This window comes from Phodopus roborovskii, unplaced genomic scaffold (genome assembly GCF_943737965.1).
Source record: "Phodopus roborovskii unplaced genomic scaffold, PHOROB, whole genome shotgun sequence".
NCBI classification, from domain to species: domain Eukaryota; kingdom Metazoa; phylum Chordata; class Mammalia; order Rodentia; family Cricetidae; genus Phodopus; species Phodopus roborovskii.
This window is the reverse complement of record NW_026126546.1, coordinates 3,336,257-3,349,566: the sequence shown is the minus strand read 5'-3', so window position 1 is coordinate 3,349,566 and position 13,310 is coordinate 3,336,257.

Sequence of the window (13,310 nt, the reverse complement as noted above, 5' to 3'; positions counted from 1 at the left end):
GTTCTCCAAAGAAACAGAATCAGTAGAACACACACACACACACACACACACACACACACACACACACATACACACACACACACACACACAAAATCACATAATCACACACACACAGAGGAGGGCGAGAGAAAGATAGTTAGTTTTCTCATTGCTCTGAAAAAAAAAAATCCCCGGCAAGAAGCAACTTAATGGAGGAAAAGCTTACTTTAGCTTAAAGTCTTGGAGGACATAGTTCATCAAAACAGTGTGCCAAGTGGCACCATTTGGTCAAACACATGAGACTCTAAGTGGTTTTGCACATTCAAACTGTGTAACAAAAGAATATAGAAAAATACCACAGATTCTGTCTTAGGTCATCATGGAGAGACTAATATAACCAAGATATGTGTGATGGGCACACAGAAAAATCTCACGGTGTAGTGGCAGTTAAAAAGTCAACACATGAGAATAAACAGTAGTGCAAGTCCTTGTCTAGGTCTGAAGGCCCAGGAGTTGGTGTCAACATTGTGAATCCCAGTTTAAATATGAAGGACTTAGACGCAATAGTATTGGTTCATGAAGCCACAAGATGGATTTCCAGGTCCAAGAAAGTCTAGAGAGGCAAGTCTTTACATGGCTATTGTCTCAAATGCTATTCTCTTCTAGAAATATTTTCAAAGACATAGTAGAAAATAATCTTTAGGCAAGTATAGGGATACCCTTGATCTATTCAAGTTGACAAAGTTAACTACCATGGTGAAAGTTTCATATTACTTTTTAATTTACTAAATATTTCTAGAATGTTCTAAAAAACAGTCATACCAACTTTCTCCAAAAGAAAATCAATCTTATGTATGCCTTTACCTGGACTGATATCTGAGATGACTTAATTTAAGGTACTTAAAATCCAGAGTGGATGTCAAATATTCTCACATAAGACACATACAAATAAATATTGGATGTTATTTGTTTTATTGCTTCATCCAATAATAAAATGTATGTCAGAGCATCTTGCTGGAGTCCATAAATGTATTCAATTGTCATTTTCCACATTAAAAAAGAAAAAATAGGCAGTTATATTCATGTACTCTGACTAAATTAGGAAGTACTACTCACATGCAGCAACAGAAAAATAGCAATGCAATATGTGAGCTTGAGGATACAAAAATTTGATTTAATTATAGTCTATAAATATGGGCAGAATTCCATGCATATATTAAAATAAAGTGAATACAATTGAAAATATAATTTTGATGCATACATGTCCTTGGAGTCAGCCAGGTTTGTTAGCACAGTACTAGAAAAGGGAATTGATGTTTTAATAATTGTATGGTCTGGCAGGAGTCAATCAAGGGAACCACCGAATCTGACTTTTATTTAAAGGAGGAAGCTCATTGTGATGAGTTAGAGATCATTTGAATCATTAGCCAGGATTATATTGGGTGAGAAATCTGAGCAAAGCACTCAGGTAAGTACTAAAATGACAATGTAACAACTGCATGCAATATCTTATGGTGTCATATTCAGTGAAAAGAATATAATGGTGAGGCTGCTATGCAACTTCTAAATTGTTTAATGAACACAGAAGTGAAAACAAATACATGAAATAGAGTGATCTTTAATGGAAGTTTTAAGATCATTCTTGCTATTTTTTTTTCAAATTCTTCAACTCTTTATAGGGTTTCCTTCATTTTGAGAAGTTGACTTGCAGATTTTGTGGCTTTATAAGCACAAGTGATTCAATAGGCAATTAAGACTAGGATTTAGCCATAGTAACAAAGTGGATTTCAAAGTTGAGAAAGGCTAAGCACAGTCTTGAATAGCAGAAACTGCAGGCTGAACATCATACAAACAGAGATTGATGGCAGTTCCTGACTGTGTGTTCCTTGAGGAAGACAGTATTATGACACATTCGGGATTGATGATCTCATACCACCTGCTGTGATCTTATTCAATACAACATATGAATAATTTAGGAGACAGGTTTTGTTCCTTCTCAGAGAAGCACAAAGCAGCTAGTAGCTGTCTTCCAAGTATATACAAAGAACCTGATAGAGAATTATACAATAAAGTTTTGGCTTAATTTCTTTCTTTTCATGGCCTTTGTATATTGTAAGGGAGAAGAGGTTCTGCGTGTTTCTAAGAGGCTTAAAGAGGCAGCCTCAATTGCCTTCTTGCTTTTGATTATCATAGCCTTGAATATTCAGCTATTTTAAAAAAGGATAAAAATTTATTTTGTTTCATAATCCCAAACCAGCTGAAAGATTTCAAATATGAAAGAACCTTGTAAGTATTATTGACTGGAAGCCACAGGTCCTCTAAACACTGTAATATTTATTTTCTCTTAAACAGAATCCTTCTAATAGTCACAGTAATGCCAGAAAAACAAGAAAATTATCATGATGAATAGGGCTGACTAATCTCAAAACCCACCAATGGTTTCTAAGTGTCATAAGAATGTCCACAGTAGACCTATGATGATCTTCTACTTCACAATGTGTATTTATTATATGCTGTTAACTTTCCCTATGAAGAATTGACATATTGCTCACTTTTAAGGGAGGAGAGCTATTGAATATGGAGGGACTGGAGAATGCACTCAATTTTTCATTTTTTTTACGAATGGAAATAGGGCTTCTCCTTGATGTGTCCGAGAAAATTCAGGTACTGAGGTATGTTCTCTACTCCCTGATTTTTCTCTGTGAGGGCCTTGCACACCACAGATAGAATGAATCATTGTTATACAACTCTGGAACACCATGGCTGACCCACTCAGGTTTCAATGAACGCAATCCTACTCTCACCTGGTGTTTTTTTTTTCTATTAGTTATTTAGAAATAGATGGTCAAAGAGGTTCAGACAAAAAGGAAACACTTAAGAATAGGTTTTGGAGTTGATATCCATACTCTGATTTTGTCATTTAGAAACAGTATCATCTTTGGCTTCTTGCTAAACGAAGAACCCTTCATCACTTCATGTGTAAGGTTTGAGTTGAATACCTGGCACTAATGTATGCAGGTACCGTGAAGAGGGATGCCTGCTAATATGTAGCCTTTGTGCATTTCTTCTCCTCTGACATAGAATAAACATAGAATAAAGGTCAGATATTTGGGCTTATATCTGTACCAAGCAGCAGGTATATCATACACATTCCATGTGACATTTACACAAGGAATAGATCTATCTCTTTATAAAAGCTTCATAATTTATAGGATTCCAAATACATGATGGCTATTATTATTGAATAAAAAAATAGCATTTCTTTGAAATATTGAAATACACACACAATTGAACACATACACATTTATAATAGTCTATTTTGAAATGTAGTATTTGATTTCTAGTATAGTTTCTGGTATATGTTAGGTGCTCAATACATATGAATGATCAGGAAAATGCATGAATGTATGCATGAACAGGTAAATGATAAGTAGATGTTTGTCAAAGAGGGCGTTCTGAACTGACTTGATATTTGAGACCTAGCACAGATGGAAATTACTAAAAGCTTCATGTAATTTAAATGGAGGAGAACTTGGCCAGCCATACTGCAGAGAATAGATGAGACACTAGCCAGTTCTTCAGTTGAATGGATTGTTTGGATGTCATAACTGTAAAGTTTAAACTCAGAACTGTTATATGACAAGAGGAAATGAATATGATTATTATACTGCTAATTTGTGCAACTCTTTTGCAAGATAATACAGGATCAAGTCCGAATTTCCAAGCATGTATTCACTTTTTCCCATCTGCTACAGCCTACATGCCTAGCCTCATCTGGCATTTCCTCTTTACTCATTCATTTTTCATATGTATATGGATATGGGTTAAGCATTCCCCTTGTTTTTCTTCTGTTTTAAAATGGAAATAATAACTGAGACTTGAGTGCCACAAAGCATGAAATCAGTGAATGATTTTCCTTTGCTAAATATTTGCTGATTGTCTGTAGCATGCGTTAAATTGTAGAGGACACTTAGCTGTAAAGGATGCAGGGTCCCGCCCAGTGTAGTGAGGGACAGTGGCAATAACATGGATTTTGTAGGAAAACACTGTAAGTTCTCTCAGACTCTATTGTGGTTATTGTTACCACACATTTGGTTATTGGATTTTTAAAATTAGTCAACATTTATTATGCTTCTCCTAGGAGTCAATCTACTGTTAACATCATCAAATGCTACAGTCATTATTCTTGCAGAGCATGTTTATATTAACACACTGAGAAAGCAACAAATCAGCACATTTGTAAATCCTATAATTATAAGCAAATGCTTTGAAGGGAAATAAATGACAAGAAAGGGATGCAGTATGTGAAGTCAGGATCTAATTTGCTTTTCACAGGGAAGGGCATCCATTCCAGGTAGCAATCTTCAGAGTGCCTCATGGAACTAAGACTGAAAGCCTACTAAATAATGAAGAGGGAAGAGTGAAATGTCTTAGTGACAAGAATGTTCTCATGAGTTATATGGACCGCAGCAAATCCAGTACTCAGAATAGACTGAACAGGCTACTTCATATGGAATGAAAACTATATATGGCAACTTGTGCTGGACCGTGTAGGATTTTTGTTCATTGTGTCAGAGTTCAAATTTTGTTCCCGTAGTTGTTGAAGGTTTTTTATTATGGTTTAGAGAAGGAAAATGATACGTCTGATTTGTATACTAAAATGAACATATACAATATAGGGACAAGAATTTAGAAATTACAGAACCCAATGAGGATGTCTAGCTTGAAATTGTAGGTAGTAAAGTAGCTGTGAGAAAGTCAAATTTACAGTATGGGTTGGAAGAATGCAAGGTTCCTTGCTAACCCATTGGGTGTGAGAGTTAAGAAAAGCTATGAGTAAGATGAATGTCAGTGATAGAATCCAAGGAAGGAGATCTGAACAATTTTGTGACCTTTAATTTGCCTTCCCATTTGAATTTTATTAAGGAGGTATTATCTTTATTTTGTGGTTGGAGAATTTAGGACTTGGAGACTAGATAGAGGGTTCTTAGCCTTCCTAATGCTGTGATTCTTTCTTACAATTCCTCACATTGTGGTGATTCAACCATAAAATTATTTTCACTGATCAGAATGAGTCTTTTTCTGTCCCACCACCCATCTCACAAATAATGACAGGGATACTTCTTTTAATTATGAAAGCTTGGCCTTTATCTTAGACTTGTCTCAACCAGCTCTTATAACTTAAATTAAGCCATTTATATTAATCTACATTCTGTCACATAGCATTACCTTTCTTTCATCTTACACTTCCTGTTTCCTCTCTGTGTCTCCTGTCATGTCCTCCTCTCTTTTTCCTAGAGTTCTCTAGGTCTCCAGAAATCCAGCCTATACTCCCTGCCTAGATATTAACCATTTAGCTTTTTAATATAACAATCACAGCAAATACTTCTTCACACAGTGTATGAATATCCTACAACATTTCTCCCTTTTGTCTATGTAAAAAGGAAAAATTTTTACCTCTATCATAGTAAAACTACATATAATAAGAAAAATTATCAGGTAAGAATTACATTCACAATGTCCAGTTCATTTGTATTTGGTACATCCTGAAAGAGTACTGTATTATTTATCCTATTTTTGTGAGTTCAAAGTTTTATAGTTAAACAATTTTCTATCATAACTTATATTACCACCCTAAAAATATTTTTTAGACCTCAAAATATTTTCTTAGATAAGCAACTTAAACTTTTATGTTTTTCAACCTTATAAACTTTGTATCTATTATGTAAGCTTTGTTTTAGAATTTGGTGACAAGGAAAACTGTACCTACAACTATCTTATGTTCAGCTTCATCAGAGACTCAAAAAGGATATATTACCTGAGTAAATAGAAAGTGCAGAGCAAGTAACTTCTAAAACTATAAATGATAGAAACAACTGGCTGCGTGGGAGTCACCCAAGGTTCCTTTGCACTGTTGGGGCATCCACTTTCAGCCGACAGGCCTAGAATATTTGACAGACTTTTCTGTGAGTTTTGAAGGACTATCCTAGTTTGTCGGGAGAAAGTTTGGCAGTCTTCTGTGCCCTGCTTGTTCAGTTTGGAAAGTATACTGTCAACAGTTGAGGCAAGGGCAGTTTCTTGCCAAGTGGCTAACTTTTCCACATTAAAATCAAACTCCATATGGAGGTTCTTCAGTGCTCATCATCCTGTTTTGAAATAAAGTGGTACTTCCTCGAGCAGGCTTGTCTCACTGTTATAGAAAACTTTTAAGTTCTTAAAACTCTTAAATGCCATATTCTGTAGTTTTTGAAGACTGTCTGTCTGTCTATCGTCTATCTATCCAAACTGTATGACCCTGAATACATACCTAACATGACTACAAGTTCATTTATTATAGATGACTAACTACTAACTTGTATTTCTTAATTACACATTACATTTTAAATGAGCTGCATAGTTACAATATCTTAACAAGAATAGAATATACATACAGTATGTTGTAACAAAAATAACCTCAATTTTGTATCAATATTTAAAAATCTATAGCTATGTAAAATATTTGAGACTAATAATTGCTTTTTAGTTTAAAAGTAGATTTAATAATCTATCCTTTTATTCTATCATTCATATATCCCTCTTTTCTTTACAGAGAAAGGACCTTGAATACAACATGCTTTGTTAATTTTTTCCCCTTACCATGACAGATTACAACTGTAACCAACAAGGCTAAATGATGACAAATATTTATAATACATCAAATGACCAAAACTACCCTTGCCATCTCTTGGGAATATGGGAATTGTATTCTCTAGATTGTTTTCTGCTGTCTGGGGACAATGACACTTTTGGGGGACCTTGAGTTACTTGGGATAATGATCAAGTCATAGGAAAGCTAAGTTTATCATTTGTTGTCTAGTTTCTGTGTAATGGGAAAAGTGCAGAGCTTATCTGAAGTCCTGGATGAAGTAGCCTGTGAGGCTGGACCACCTTGGGTAGCATCTTTGAAGTTGTTATGGATGCAAAATGTTGAGGAAACTGTAACAAAGGCATTCTGAGAGGCTGAATCATCTGGGCTGTTTGTCTTCATTGGCGTTTGGTTCTTGTTTTTTTTTAAAACAAACTTTTAAAGGTAAAATATATAGATATATTTGTTACCTTTAACATAAATATGTTATGCGTTAACATAAATATGCAATGTGCAGTATACAAGTGAGCTAAATATGATTTTTTGTTCAGTGTTTGAGCTGGTAAAAGGCTGGTCAACTTTATCAGTCCATTTGGGCTATAAATCAAAATGTAGTATAAATTCCATTCATGTGATATGAAAAAAAAAAGACATGTAATAATAAGTTATGAGGACTCTGTAGCTAACAAGATCTAACATGTCTCATCCCACCTCAGAGCTATTCCCATGTTGAAGGATCAACATATATGTCACTCATCTTGTAGTCTTTTTTGGATTTTTCCCTTATGTCTGCAGCCAAAGTCCTCAGAAGGTCTCCTCTGATCACATCTGATCTCTATTAATTTTGAAGAGAACCATAACCTCTTCCCCAAGATTTGAAGCCAAGATATTTTTCATGTACAGAAGCTGGTTTAATTCAGCAGTCCCTTCCATAGTCTATTGTCTCTCAGCAGCTTTTTTTTTTTTTTTTTTTTTTTTTTTTTTTGTACATTGGCATTTAACATATTCAAATACAACAAAGTCCTATACAGAGTGCAGGCACCCTGCATATTTCCCATCTTTATGTGGCATTTTATATTTTCATATTATTTTACTCATTCTTCAAATACTTTAAAATTTTAAACTATTTTTCTATAACTGTCTATACCCCCTCTTTTATATTGTATCTGTTTAAAGGTTTTCTTAGCCTGAATCACTTACTGCACATCTACAGCTTTATCTGATCATGAACTCTGTTGGCTGGCTCCACACCCTTCAGTTCCCTCAGAGCCTAGCTTCATGCTGATAGGTTTATCGCCCCAGCTCTGGGAAGCTGCTGTGTAAATCATACATTAGGTGTTTTTACCTAGAACACCAGATACTCAAGTGCTCTGCTGAACAGCAGGACCTCTTAAAAGATCTGCACTTCTATATGCCAAGCCTACCTGAGAGATTGATTTATCAGAACCTATGTGGATATTTGAGCCCCACATTGGGCATCATATGTAATGAGTCTTTTTCTGTCCCACCATCCAGCTCCCATGACATGAGGACTTCTGGTAAATTATGAAAGCTTAGCTTTTAGATTAGGCTTGTCTCAACTAGCTCATAACTTAAATTAAGCCATTTATATTAATGTACATTCTGTCACATAGCATTACCTCTCTTTCATATGGCACCTCCTGTTTCCTCTCTGTGGCCCCTTGCATCTCCTCCTTTGTTTGTCTCGGTGTACTCTCTGGAAGTGCCGCCTGCCTATACCTCCTGCCTAGCAGTTGCCTTCTCTTTGTTCTTGTACCACAGGTTTCCTCTCTGTGTCTCCTAGCATCTCCTCCTTTCTTTTCTCCAGAGTCCCTGGAAGTCCTGCCTATACCTGCTGCCTAGTTATTGGCCTTTAGTTTTGTATTATACCAAATTATAACAACTATATCTTCACACATTGTACAACTATTCTATAATAGTTACTACTTCATAACTGAATTGTGCTACTGTTATAAATCATAATGTAAATTTCTGATATTACTGATGGTTTTTCATGACCCCTGTGAAGGGGTCCTTAAATCCCCAATAGAGTCATGACCCACAGGTTGAGAAACAGTGGGATAAATCATCTTTTCACAGTCACTTATGTAAATTAGCAACCTATCTGTCACTAGGAGGCTAGCTTTTGTGGTAGTGGGGTAAACAATGGCTAAGCCTGTGATTTGGTATCATAGTCAGATGTACTTTACCCATACCTATCATGCGAAGGTAGGTACCTGTGCAGATGACTATGTCAGAATGTACAAATGAGTTGTTAGGCTTGTTTCAGTGTTGGCTGGAGAAGAAAAAAAATTTGCACAAGTTGTAAAGGATCAACTTAAATTTAATTGGTGAATAAATTGGTGAAAATAAATTTGCACAAGGTTCAGATCAGAATCTGGTGATAACAAAATATGACCAGTGTGAGGTCTAGATACTACCGATACTAATTCTTTCATTTATTCAGTGCTCAACCTTTACCATGTTATCATAAAAGCCGAACTATGGAGCCCTTGGTGTTTCTACATAGAGGTGCTTACAAATCTCAGGCAGAAACAGACTTAAAGTGCAGACTCCTGAATCTACATCCATTAAAGACAAGGTGGAAGGCTGCCCCAACAGCTCACACATGGGATAGCATAATCAAGGACCTTGCTGGGAATGTAGAAACCCTGACAAATAAAAATAGCATTTTAAAGGATGAGAAGTGAAACAGATGGTCCTTAAGAATTAAACTGGGAAAACAGCCAGGATGAGGGCTTCTGAGAATCTTGTGGGGCTCAGTTCTTAGAACCTGTGGTCTTTGCCCAGGTAACTGGATGAATGGGGTAAATCATGAGTCTATGAATCTAATAATAGCTTTCCTTTTCAATATCAGTGGCATTTAACATATATATATATATATATATACATATATATATCATAAGATACTTTCATCCTATATGTAGTAAAATGATTACTATCATTAAAAATTAATGCACCTATCATCTCGTAGTTATCATTTTTGTTTGTGTGTGGTATGACAATAAGCAACCTAGTCTCTTACTAATTTCAAATATAATGCACAGTAAAATAATCACTACTGTCACTTTATAGTGCAATAGACCTCCAAATATTTTGTACTGTATAGTAGAAACTTTGAACCCTTATATAAACATCTCCTTATCTCTCTGTGCACCTCGTCAACTACCACCATTCTACTTCATTTAATTTGCAACATATGATTCAGTGCAGTTTCCTTGTGTCTGTCTTATTTTATTTGGTTCACTGTCTATTAGGTTCATCCACATTGTTGGAAATGACAGTCCCATCTTTTTCAAAGAAGGAATATACTCCATATATGCATACAACTCTGTCACTTTGGTCTATTCTAGCCACACATACTTAGGTTGATTACTTTATTCTTGCTACAGAAAGCATGATTGTTTATTGCTGTAAAATAGTCATGTCTTCCTTCAATATCTCGGTAGAGTGGAGGACTATAGAATAGTTGATTTGTGGAAGATACTAAGATACTGGAGACAGTCTCAGACTATGATTCTTGAGCAATCCTTGCCTTGGAGCTAAGATAGTGTGGTTCCTGGATCTGGCTATAGCACTCATTAGTTAGGTCTGTGATCCTTGAGAATGTCTTTGGTTTGACTCCTCCAGAAGATGGATTTTGACTAAAACACAATATGGTACTAAATATGTCCAAAGGCTTAGTTCACAGTTGACAGGACCAGTGACAGGTAGTGAGATCTAGCAGAAGGAAGTCTGACCTCAAAGAGAATACTGGGACACTAGGCATCTCAAGAGGAGAAATACTACTCTAATACACATTCATACAAGATGTTTCACCTCATCACAGGCTCAACGATACAAAACCAAGAAGTTATGACCTGAGACCTCTGAAAGAGTTAGCCAAGATAATTGTTTTCTCTTTTATGTTGTTTACCTCAAGCACTTTGTTATGGAGACAGAGAGATGGCTGACACAAGGTTTGAGAATTTGGAGTTTGAATGAGAAAAGTGTGTTTCTTCCCATCCCACTCTGTCACTGTTTGTCTGTAAAATAATCAGCCCACCATACCACTATAGGGTCCTTAATTTTAATATGCATGTGCTTCTTCGACTCAGTGTGAGCATTAGGGAACTTAATGGGTATAAAGCATGTAGAGCAGTGTCTTCTCTACACGACACTACAAATGTGCTGCCATTACATGTGTGTGTGCTGATACTGTACTCCGATACATGTCATCAGTAGAATAAATGCCATAGCAAAACATGCTAACATCATGCTGTCATGGCACACTCAGGTATATTCCCTTTCCTAGTGTTGTGTGGGTGGCTGTCACTGGCTGAGGTGCTCACAATGGACAGCTGCTGGATTTCTGGGAAATTCCTTTGCAGCACCAGTGTTAAGACTATGATTAAGCTAATGAAATGTCAAAATTCTCAGAGAAGAACTAAATGCTTTTATGAGGACTGTATTTTTAAAGACAAGCCTTTATATACGCACCCAAGTCCTTTCTGTATTCATGAATAATTAATATTTTGAGAAATAATTAAATGCTTATGAGTCAAGTGAGGTTTGTTTTAAAACAAAGTATTGATAAATTATAAGGGACTTCAGAGAGCTGTGTCAGTACTTTTCAGTCTGATACACAAAATATCTAAAGAGGTGAAATACAGCAGTTTCATTTAAAACAATCTTCCTAGCTTCAACTGTTACTACCCTGAGGTGAGGTAAAGGAAAGCTAACAAAACACTTTTTGTTCATGGGAGACTGTTTCAGTCTCTTACTCTAAGAAGAATTACTTTTATGTAGAATTTTATATACATTGTATGAACAAGTCTCTCTCTCTCTCTGTGTGTGTGTGTGTGTGTGTGTGTGTGTGTGTGTGTTATAGTACAGAGTCCAACACAGGGAGATTATGTTTTTTTAACCATATATATATATATATATATATATATATATATACACACACACACACACACACACACACACACATATATATATATATATCACGATCAAGACTAGAGAAACAGCTCAGCAAGTAGAGGCACTGGCCAGATCTGATACCCTGCACCTTATACCAGTGATCCACATGGGCAAAGGATAGAATTGATACCTGGTAGTTGTCCTATGACTTTCACATATTTCCTCTTTTATGTGCATACATTTACAAATTGATAAACAAAGTAATGTAGCAAAAAGTAATCAATACATTTAGATAAAAATCTATTTTATATGTTTATTATTAACAACATCCATGATTACACGGTATTTATTTTTTAAGTAAAATAATTTTATTTTATTTAAGAAATATTTTACATATCAATACCAGTTCCCTCTCCCTCCCATCCTCCCAAGCCCCCCTTTAACACCTCCTCCCCCATCTCATTCCCCATCCAGTCTCCAGGGAGGATGAGGCCTTCCAGGAGGGATCATCAAAATCTGTCAAGTCATTTGGGGTAGGGCCTAGGCCTTCCCTCATATCTCTATGCTAAGAGAGTATCCTTCCATGGGGAATGTGCTCCCAAAGTCCTTTTGTGCACCAGGGATACATCCTGGTACCATTGTCAGAGGTTCCATAGACTGCCAGGTCTTCTAACTGAGACCCCTGTTCAGGGGGTCTGGGTCGGTCCTATGCTGGTCTCCCAGCTATTAGTCTGGGGTCCATGAGCTTCTCCCTGTTAAGGTCAGGTTTCTGAAACCTGGTTTGACTCCTTTGCTCATTACTTCTCCCTTTCTGCATCTGGATCCCAGGAGCTCAGCTCAGTGTTTAGCTGTGGGTGTCTGCTTCTCTTTCCATCAGCTTCTGCATGAAGGCTCTAAGATGGCATATAAGGTAGATATCAATCTCATTATCAGGAAAGGGCATTTAAGGTAGCCTCTCCACTATTGCTCAGATTGTTAGTTGGGGTCATCCTTGTAGATCTCTGGACATTTTCCTAGTGCCAGATTTCTCTTCAAACCTATAATGGCTCCCTCTATTATGGTATCTTTTTTCTTGCTCTCCTCTATTTCTCCCTCGATTCAAGCTTCCTGCTCCCTCATGTTCTCCTCTCCTGTCCTCTTCTCCCCTTCTCTTTCTCCTAACTCTCCCTCCCCCCCCCATACCCCAATATGCTCAGGAGATCTTGTCCCTTTCCCCTTCTGTATGTCTCTCTTAGCGTCCTCCTTGTTTCTTAGCTTCTCTGGTAATATGAATCATAGGCTGACTTACATGGTTTTTAAAGCATTCATGCTGCTGACATCATAGAAAATTTTAATGTGCACAATTAAAGATAGGACACTGTTCCTGCATTCTCCAATGTAGTTGCTACAACCCCCTCATTTCTATTAAGCATATGAACTACAAGTAGTTTGGGCTGAGATATCCTGTGGGCAATATACACATATGTGTGTGCATATATGTATATACACATCATTGATTATGTATTAATATATTAATATATACATATATACATATTTATATATATTATAATTTTGAAAGCATGATTCAAAGAATATAGAATGTCTTGTTTATATTTTTATTGTTTCTAATGCTGAAATGGCAACATTTTCAACATATTTTAATTATTTGTTTTTTATGTGACTTGCATTATATTTGGTTAGGCAGTAATTGAATAAGACTGCTTACTTAACAAACATAAACTCTTTTTGGAATAACCATATTTATTAGACCCAAAGATGAGAGTGTGATTATACATAAGCTATT